Consider the following 11,576-nt stretch of genomic DNA (forward strand, 5'->3'; position numbering starts at 1 on the left):
ATTTCTTTGAAGCATTGATTGTAACACGAAAACATAAAACTGATATTTGCTATTAAACACTATTACTTTACAAGGCCTTAGAGACTACGGGAAGACTTCAGGCAGCTAAAAGCACCATATAATCATCATTGTAAAAACTAAGGTGTCAGGAATAGCTACTGCTTACAAAGGCATTAACCCACCTTGTATAAACAGAAGAGTAGTTCCTAAGATGTCAGGCATTGCCATGTTAAACGTCTAACTCTTCCAGAACAGTCGGATAGCTCTGACTTCACATGTAGAACCTTTTGTTTGAATGCACAAGCACAACTGCTTCATGACACCTGGAATGTTGATGAGATCTCATTTGAAGTGGTTTGTACACGTCATAATGAAGATGTTAGGTCATCAGTTTGTTCTACACTTGGGACAAACAGCATTTGAAAAGGATCCATTTAATACAAAGCCTTATTACGAAACTTTGATGTCAGCATTCTCTCTGCACACACCACATTATCGACATTTATCACACTCCCAATGGAAAGATAAATACATAGACAAATTGATTTCCGTCTCACCATTAACAGCATAACATATTTCATGCAGATGCATCAGAAGTATATATTTTGCAGATATTTTACAAGCAACAGACCTGAATAATTGTTGGTTTTAAACACAAACTTCTCTTTTCCACCGGAAGTATCAAACTAGCATGTGACAGAAGTATTTACTTACCTCTTTCAACAACACAGACCATTATCGGGATTCGAAGTCACTCGGCGGTCGCAGCTGAATTCAATCTAGAGCAGTCCGTCCTCGCGATCAACACTAACACCTTATGACCACCCACCGTCCACACCAGAGGCATCAATCTCAACCATATCATTTGATAAACAGAAAGACAAATGCCCCTCAAAAAGGACTGAAAAATTCCATCTAAGGTCAACACGAAACAATCACAAGGTCCCCTAATGAACACCTCAACTATCATTTTTATTCAAATATCAATCTCTTTAAAAGTGCAGAAAACCAGCAGAAAAACAGCCCAATGCACCATCTGCCACATTTGTGGACATGCACAATCAAATTGTAAAAATCGAGACAAATGTTCCAAATGCAGCTCCGAGACATCATAGCTCTGAGTGCATTCTACAACTCTACTGTATAAACTGTGAACAGTATGATCATAACACATTTTCAAACTCATGTCCGACAAAACCGAACGTACTTTTACATAAACACTTTCCGGCATCTGACCTCAGTGCCCCCGCAAGAAATCTAAACTCCAAAATCTACAACTGGTACGACAGGGTTTTGACACCCCGACCACGTCGTACGCACCGTCGCATGGCACAATAGGCACAATTGACCTGTATCTCCTCTAAACCTCACTTTGTACGCACAACATGATACCCACCGAGCTATGATTGGACACCACACACCGGCACGCTCTAAAATACACATACTCATACTACTACTCGTAATGCATATAATCCAGTGGGATGCAATGGCATCATACCTAAATCCAAAGAATAAAGTCACCAATAAAACTGAATAAGCTCAACCCACAAATGATAGCTATTCAAGAATCTAAACTATTAAAGAACATACAATTCACCACACGCACTCATTGATATTGACAAATGGGCAAATACCATGGGGTTTCAAAACCAATACTGACAAAACATTGGTCATACGCTTCAAAACACCTTACATGCAAAACTACTCCCCATCCTTAACACTAAATAACTCTAAAATCAACTACAGCACACAAACAAAATTCCTAGGCCACTTAACATACACACCCCATTCAAACACATCATCACAAAATGCAGCCATGATCTCAACCTAAAGCGCAGCACGGGGTACAAGCTGGGGAGCAGACCAACACACGCTACTTACAAATGTACCATCTACAAAACGCTCACCCGACCCATAATAGAATACGCCGCATCCGCATAGGACGCACTCTCACAAAAAGAGATTAGATTCAATACAATACAAAGCGCTTTCAATCTCACTAGGTACAATATCATATCAGGCACTGCATTTAAATCTCCCTTAAAGTTGACTAGGGAAATAGCCCTCCAATTTTGAAAGCAAACAAATTACACTAAACTACAACATTGCACAAACCCATTACGAAGCAGCCTCATAACAACAAAAAATCGACCCCTGAGACAGAAAATAAAGCCAATTAAAAAGAAGACGAAGACTCTGATACACCATTCGGCTACACAACCTTCTAAATGTGCAAATCTAAATCATTATCTCACACGAGACAGACTCACATGAGGAAACGTGTCTGTGATCGTAAAGCTCATGGAGTAGGATACAAGGGCTTACGTTTTACGTTTTTAGCTTCTGTTTTCATTATATGAGAAATGCAACTACAAACACAATCGGACATGGAATTGAACGGATTATCATTACCGTCAATATTCCAAAGAAAATATTGACTTCGTTAATTGATCAGAAATATGTATTTTTACACTAACCTTCCCACAATTATAACAACAAGAAAGATAATGTCGATATGATAAATGTGGTAAATTTACATAACACTTCAGTGTCAGGAAGGGAAAAGAAATGCATGCTGTAGGAATCCATTTCAAATTGAGGTTCTATAAACCAGGATTGTAAAAATCAATATCAGGAAGGGGAGAATCGCCTGCCTGTCTGTCGGACATCTGTGTTGGGCCGCCTCTCTGGGTATATCTAAGTGACGTACAGTGCTTGGTGGTTATGTGCAAGGTTACTTCCCATGATGCTACAACTATCGAAGGGATAACATGAATTGTACTAGCAGACAGGAATCCCTCTGCTCACAGTCACAGCTAACGTACGGAGGACTGAGTCATTTCAAACACACAGTAAATTGTTAATGTGTTGACAGCCAAATCTCGTAAACGTCATGCCACACCAGTCTAGAACGCTTAAAATCGGAATTGCACAAATGTTGTTGATAGGCGTTTTGATTTTCATCATAACTCCATGCTGTCACTGCTAGGTCACTACCAAAACACAAGTCAATCATTGGAAGGGAATTGTCTATTTGCTGTTAATGTCGCGTCCAAGATTATGGCACTTATATAGCCACGTGCATGCACGTGTGTGCGTGTGTGTGTGTGTGTGTGTGTGTATGTTTTGTGTGTGTATGTGTGTGTATGTGCACGTGGGTGGCTGCTTCTACTAGTCCGGAGTGATGCCGATGTAAAGTGCTAGCACGGAGATACCGGGGCCGCAGTTTAACACGAATACCCCACTCAGACACAGTATACTGACTCTGAGCCGACTGGTCCCTGTGTTTGCCCCTGACTGCCGAGCACAAGACAGGGTAACAACAAGTACCATCTCTTAACGTTTCGGTATGCCGGGGATCGAACCCCTTTACATCTCGTCCTGGGTTAAGATGTTTCGGATCCAGGAATATAGGTTTAAACCAATTGTGATTTTGTGATTTGTATTCACTCTAAGACTAATAATTTTAGCCTTACAACTCTGCCAAAAGTTCTTGCTACTCTGGAAAGCCGAAGATACCTTGACAGATGTGGACCGACCAATTTGAAAATTCCTTTCTGGACAATGATCTTGCTGAAGTGTACCAGTCAAAAACGTCAGTTTCGCAGGTAAACATACAGGAGCAAGTTTGCAGTGCGAGGTAAACCTTGATAACAAGCCAGTGACTGTGCATAGAGACCCCAGGGTCACTAGATTCAATACTGAATGAAGCACTCTGCAAATTATCGTTAGAGAACCACACGCTTGTATCTACCAAACATACCCATGCTGGGTGAGATTGACATACATTGCAGTTGCACTTGATTGTAAAAAAACATTACAAACCATGCCAAGTAAAATGAGTCAACAACTGTGCAGAAACGTCGCAGGGTTTGTGATTATCAAGTCACTCCAGTATCTCAACGACTCTGCAGAATGAAGGGGCAACATTGAAAATCAAGAATAATTAAAAGAAGTAACTCGTCGCCCTGGATATCTAATCTAGTCATAGCTTTCGACCTTCTTTCTTTGTTAAGATGTTTTGGCTCCAGGCATAAAACCGATTGCAATCTTGTGATTCGTGGCCAGTTATATACTACAGGGCTGAATGGATGAGCATTGCCACTACCAAGTTGTAGTCAATTGAAGGAGTGAGTTAGAGAGACTGAACGTTCGTTTTGCAAGATTAGACAAGAGTAGACAATGTTCTGTGAATGTTTTATCTCATAAATGTGAGTACATACATGCATTTCAACAGTAAAATGTATAAAGTAAGGGACGATCGCAAGCATTAGAATATTGAGTGAACACTGCGGAGACACAGTAATATTTATGAGGCAGTGATTAAGTGAACGCCCAACGCCATCGACAGCAATATTCCCTCAATCTCGAGTACACCTGTAAATGATTGACTGACTGAAACATGGGCAGCGTTCAATAATATTTTGTAGTGAGAGCCAACTAAAATTCGGATCGGATGGTCTGGCTGCGAAACTTGTCTGATTGCGTCATTGTGCACCGTCGCCGTGAACGTGCTCATGCTATCACCCACTGGGTACAGGCCGCCATGACAACGTTGTTGACTGCTGCGCAAAACACTAACACATCAAAACATACAACAAATGACACTTAGCTCAAAGAAAAACGGACACATATATCAATGTCAAACAACAAATGAGATCGCGAGCATGACCATTTTACAAATATTCAAATTGTTTAAGCTTTTCTAATCCATAGTTTTCTAATTGATTGCATATATTCAACTTCCAGATGGAACACAAGGTGTAAGTGATTCATTAATGGGTTGTGTGGGAAAGCTACTGAATGTGAACATATGGTCGTATGTATCAGTCTCATCTGCTTAGTTTACTTTGTTCGTCTTATTACCTCCCTTTGCTTCATATCGTTTTACACGTGATACTGTCACGTTGTTTTTTTTTAACAAATAAGCATCCAATAACTCAAATACACTTCATGACCCCACACAGCATAAAAAGGAGCGTCTGTAATACCACAGCATCAATACAGACAAAACTGTGGTATTCTTAGCATACAACATGCATAACATGTGATCAAGTTTAATACAATAATCATGAACTACGATATTGATTTGATATAACACATAAACACACAATAATTATATTAATACCACATGTAATAATAATAATATCAATTTGAATGGCAAATCTGTATGTAATATATATACACATACAGATGACATGAATCATATCACTAATTTCTTTCTTTATACATGTACACCAACGCCGAGGGAAAATATAAAAGCAACTGTCATACACATAATATCAAACCATTTACATAAGAGATAAGTATGTCCGTACGTAGGCATCAACGAAAACCTATCAGTTCAATGCTTTTTAATGATAAAATAATGCACTGACTTTGCAGAAGAACATTCAATGGATGTAATATACTGACACACACATATAACATATAATCCACTTAAACTAAAAAATAATGACAATAAAACAATATTGGCAGTACATCTCGATACACATCGAATGAGATTCGAACACGCACGACGACCAAGAACAATTTAGTTTCATTTTCGTTGACAATATTCCTGTTCAAAGTGTGTCCGTATGTTTTGCAGTTTGTTCGGACACGAGTTGTTGTCTGTCTAGGTTTTGTTGTTCATTCAGGTAATCTTGACAGCCACCATGCTGAATGCATTATCTGGAATAACAACATACGACGTACATCTTAAACGTCCACATTAACGACCGTGAATGTGTGTCGGCGCGGCAGTCTTCAATATGTCCTCGTATGTCTCGGGAGCCTGTAATAGTGGTGTTTGGACATATGGAACGACTGACTAAAAGTATGAACGACAACCAGCGCCGCCGATCGCCACATCTACCCAATCCGCATCTATTCTGCTGTTTCGACAGTTGGGCGCACGCTGTGCAGAGTTGCGCGCCAGAAACCTATGATTGTGGGTTTGAATCCCTGTTCGCCCCGATTATGTTTCTAGGTTTGTCAGCGCCATACCCGTGCTCGTGGGTTTCACCGAAGTGGTAAACGTCTGAGACCTGCATCACTTCGGGCTTTCTCCCGAATTAAGCTGACACGCCGTGATATAACTGGAATACTGTTAACAGAGGCGTTAAACCCATGTCACTCACTCTAACGACAGGTGAAGGATAGCAGAGATCCACGTTTTTCCCTTGAAATCCGCAGAAGAGAAAATTCCCTTGGATCAAAATATCAACGACCAAAAACGCATATTCATGCTTATTTGTTATGCCAACCAGTGTCTGTATAATGGCAGCATTCAGTGTGTCGGCATGTCGGATGGGAAGGCTCCGAATAGTAGAGGATAGCGACTATCAGTACATATTGCTCCAATGATACACACATATTTCAGTCTGATGGTAGTGATTATGATCCGTCCATATACTCACTATTCCTTGTTGTCAGATCCAGCACGCTCATCAGCGGGGCCGTTGTACTGTCAACACAAAGAATGTAGGACGTGCCTGAGAGATGGAGAAATATAGAATACTAAACGAGCTCTCGTGTAATACCAATTTTATGAAACGAGTGAATAGTTGTGGTATCTGACGAGCGAAAGCGAGTCAGATACCACAACTATTCACGAGTTTCATAAAATTGGTTTTACACGGAAGCGAGTTTAGTATTTTATTTATTACTTGCCATTTATAACGTTTTAAGAATTATACTGTTGAGTGTGAATAGGCTGACACCTACGCGATCCACGGCATAACCCAATTGAGTTTAACACAATAATACTTCACACATGTCAAAAGTTGAAACGTATGAATTTAATACCATACAACGGCCCACCTTTAGAATTCAGGCGTCCGTTCTACAAAATTATCGTACCGTTAAGGTTATCGCAACTCACATACTTTAACTTAGACCAACGACTGTCGTTGCGCTACAGTACTATCGCCTTGTGGAACGGGGCCTTGCACCTCAAAGTTAACAATCACGTCACAATACCCGATGACGTAATTTGTGGAATTTTGTTGCAAGATCCTTCGGCGAAACAATGCCATGTGACGTCAGCCTAGCAACACGGTTGCTGGGGTCATCGAGTGTGCTTGAGCTCCTCTCAGTGATCTATCATCTCCACACGCAATGTCGTTGAATAAGCCAAGGGATGTTGAGAGCTTTCAATATTTATTCTAGAAACGTGTTCCGAGAGTACATAAGCACGCGTTTTGGTATTACACAATGTGTAATACAGCTCTATGTTTATTAAACGGGTGATCTCTTCACGGGCAAGTAATAATACAGTTTACATTAGTTATAGAACATCTAGATTGTATGACAACGTGATGGATTATTAATTGTTATAACATTAACTGCTATCGACAAATAAATAGCTTAAATTTGAGAAGTTAAAGGAAAATAACTAACAAACACGTTACTTGCACAAATTTAGATATATATATGCTTCGTTCCTATTTCAGTGTTGGCAATTTGAATCTGTAACAAATACATGTATGGAGTGGGAAGACGACGAGTACCATCCGCCTACCTCCCAGTACGAGGTGTCCGAGACGTCGCTGTCCGAATACCCATGATAACAGACGTTGTCGACCATTACTAAAACAATTGAAGTGAGTGAGTTATAAAATTGGCTTAAAGCCGCTTTTAACACACATATCAGGAAGTGTCACCTTGATGTGGGAAGAATGCCAACAGCAATGCAGTGATTAGACGTTTACCTCTTGGGTGAAACCACAAACACGGGCATGTTGCTGACAAACATAGAAACATAATCAGGGTGAACCGAGATTCGAGCCAAGATATCAGGTTCCTGGCACACTTAAGGGACGAAACAGGTAACTGTGTTACCTTAGATGACTGGGACACCCGTGTCTCTCGCCGTTGAAGCTATATCAACTACCTTGGATAGAGATCTCTCTGCACACACCCCAAACACCTAGGGGACACAACTCTGTACAATGAATTAAGTCTTCTCAGATGACTGGACAACCGTTGCCCCGGGGACAATAAGGCGACACAATGACACACCATTACACAGTTAGGGGCGGTCGGGTAGCCTAGTGGTTAAAGCGTTCGCTCGTCACGCCGAAGACCCGGGTTCGATTCCCGACATGGGTACAATGTGTGAAGCCCATTTCTGGTGTCCCCCGCCGTGATATTGCTGGAATATTGCTAAAAGCGGCGTAAAACCAAACTCACTCACCATTACACAGTTAAACTCTACCAAATCGCTCTCACATGTGATTGCATCTACCCCACAGTTTCTCTTGACATGGCTTGTCTTCACATTGTGTACCATATAGGAATTATGTTTAAGTCATATATTGATATTGTGATGTTCACGAGCATGGGTGTTCCACGTGACAAATGAACCAGACTTATTTTACGTTAGTCAAGCGCTAAACACGTTCACATTGCAATATATTTGGAATAAGAGTTGAATGAGAGATTATATGGTTGTTCTCGTGTTGAGCTAGACAATACTCGACGTATCAAGCTTTAACTTAATGTTAATAAACTAAAATTAGTTTCATCATTAGTGTGCGATTTTAATTTGACGCTCAGACCACAGACACTCATCACTGCCCACCACTAATATTCTACACTAATCAATCTGGTTTTGAAAAGGACATTACATAGTATTAAACTACTAGAACTATTGTGCTCTTTAACTGTTAGCAATATCAAAAGTACAATTATTTATCAGTAACCTTAACATGAAGGCGTCATTGCATCTTGATAATTTGACATAACCGTTTGGTATTATGAAAGGTTCCCATGTTATGGTAAAATCGGAATAAATTACCTGAACAAGATTTAATCATGACTCGTTAATTCTGTTGTTAAATGTGCACTTCTACCTGCAGGTTCTCTTTCATACTGCACATCACAACTGTTTGTATCTTCAATGTAGGCATATTGAACATAAGCTTCATTGTCGACCATCACTGCAACGAAACGTTTATTAGAATGTACATGACATATATAGAAATGGACAAGAAATATATAGAAATGTCACGGAGTATATAGAAATGTACACGAAGTATATAGAAATATACATGAAGTATATACAAATGTATACAACATACATAGAAATGTACACGAAGTATATACAAATGTACACAACATATATAGAAATGTACACATCATATAGAGAAATGTACACATCATATATAGGAATGTACACAACATATATAGATATGTACACGAAGTATATAGAAATGTACACGAAGTATATAGAAATGTACAAGACATATATAGAAATGTACACGAAGTAAAAAGAAATGTACACGAAGTATATAGAAATGTACACATCATAATAGAAATGTAAACGAAGTATATAGAAATGTACACAAGGTATATAGAAATGTACAAGAAGTATTTAGAAATTTACACGAAGTATGTAGAAATGTACAAGAAGTATATAGAAATGTACACAGAGTATATAGAATATACACGTAGTATATAGAAATGTACAAGAAGTTTTTAAAAATGTACACGAAATATATAGAAATGTACAAGAAGTATATAGAAATGTACAAGATGTATATAGAAATGTACACGAAGTAGATAGAAATGTACAAGAAGTATATAGAAATGTACAAGAAGTATATAGAAATGTACAAGCAGTATATGGAAATGTACACGAAGTATATAGAACTGTACACAGAATATATAGAAATGTACATGAAGTGTATAGAAATGTACATGAAGTATATAGAAATGTACATGAACTGTATAGAAATGTACATGAAGTATATAGAAATGTACAAGAAGTATATAGAAATTACACAAAGTATATAGAATTGTACACGAGGTAGATAAAAATGTACAAGAAGTATATAGAAATGTACATGACGTGTATAGAAATGTACATGAAGTATATAGCAATGTACATGAACTGTATAGAAATGTACATGAAGTATATACAAATGTACAAGAAGTATATAGAAATGTACAAGAAGTATATAGAATTGTACACGAGGTAGATAAAAATGTACAAGACGTATATAGAAATGTACATGAAGTGTATAGAAATGTACATGAAGTATATAGCAATGTACAAGAAGAATATAGAAATTACACGAAGTATATACAAATGTACGTGAAGTATATAGAAATGTACACAAAGAATATAGAAATGTAGACGACATATATCGAAATGTACACAACATATATAGACATGTACACGAAGTAAATAGAAATGTACACGAAGTGAATAGAAATGTACACGAAGTATATAGAAATGTACAAGAAGTATATAGAAATGTACACAACATATATAAACATGTACACGAAGTATATAGAAATGTACAAGAAGTATATAGAAATGTACACAAAGTATATAGAAATGTACAAGAAGTATATAGAAATGTACACAACATATATAAACATGTACACGAAGTATATAGAAATGTACAAGAAGTATATAGAAATGTACACAAAGTATATAGAAATGTACACGAGGTAGATAAAAATGTACAAGAAGAATTTAGAAATGTACACGAAGTATATAAAAATGTACGTGAAGTATTTAGAAATGTACACAATGAATATAGAAATGTACACAACATATAAAGACATGTACACGAAGTAAAAAGAAATGTACACGAAGTGAATAGAAATGTACACGAAGTATATAGAAATGTACAAGAAGTATATAGAAATGTACACAACATATATAAACATGTACACGAAGTATATAGAAATGTACAAGAAGTATATAGAAATGTACACAAAGTATATAGAAATGTACACGAGGTAGATAAAAATGTACAAGAAGAATTTAGAAATGTACACGAAGTATATAAAAATGTACGTAAAGTATTTAGAAATGTACACAATGAATATAGAAATGTAGACGACATATATAGAAATATACACAACATATATAGACATGTACACGAAGTATATAGATATTTACACGACATATATAGAAATGTACACAACATATATGGAAATTTACACGACATATATAGAAATGTACACAACATATATGGAAATGTACACGAAGTACATACAAATGTACGTGAAGTATACAGAAATGTACACGAAGAATATAGAAATGTACACGAAGTAAATAGAAATGTACACGAAGTATATAGAAATGAGAATACAAACCATCCATGTTTACATCTCCATGGTTACCTTCCGGTGTGCCCTTATCAATTCTGAAAATGAATGTTCAGACACATAATGGAACCGTGGACTAAAAGCTAGACGTAGATCATTTACAGAAGTACGGAGCACAGAAGTTAACACTTTCTAAATGAGAGCAATGTCGGTCACTTTGGCCGAACACATTTTACACTTCAGAGATGTTCGAGATGAATGGACTGAGACACGTGCTCCAACACATTAGACTGTAACAAATATCTTTGACACGGATTGCACCTTATGGTAAAACACTATCTTTGATAACTTATTATTTTCTTGAGTTTTTGTTGAGCTTACATCCGGAGTATATACAAGCGTATCCGTCATTAATTGCATGGTGATATCCAGGAGTGTATTCTTACTACATTAAATCACACTATCGTCTTAATTAATGAAGATACGGACGATATAATGTAAGTTATTCATGTGTTGTACATACGTAT

At 37.6% G+C, this 11,576-nt stretch overlaps 1 long non-coding RNA gene across 1 annotated transcript; it reads right to left on the bottom strand.

Annotated features, from left to right (window-relative positions):
* Window positions 1–5,243: 5,243 nt before the first annotated feature.
* On the bottom strand, window positions 5,244–11,140 carry LOC125375960. The gene is made up of 5 exons (XR_007218862.1): window positions 11,098–11,140; window positions 8,838–8,924; window positions 7,505–7,572; window positions 6,402–6,448; window positions 5,244–5,673 (listed from the first exon to the last, which is right to left on the bottom strand). It is a non-coding gene; the product is annotated as an uncharacterized LOC125375960 (long non-coding RNA).
* Between the last annotated feature and the right edge of the window lie 436 nt (window positions 11,141–11,576).

Source organism: Haliotis rufescens, unplaced genomic scaffold, assembly GCF_023055435.1.
Source record: "Haliotis rufescens isolate VD_foot unplaced genomic scaffold, xgHalRufe1.0.p SCAF_63, whole genome shotgun sequence".
NCBI classification, from domain to species: Eukaryota; Metazoa; Mollusca; class Gastropoda; order Lepetellida; family Haliotidae; genus Haliotis; species Haliotis rufescens.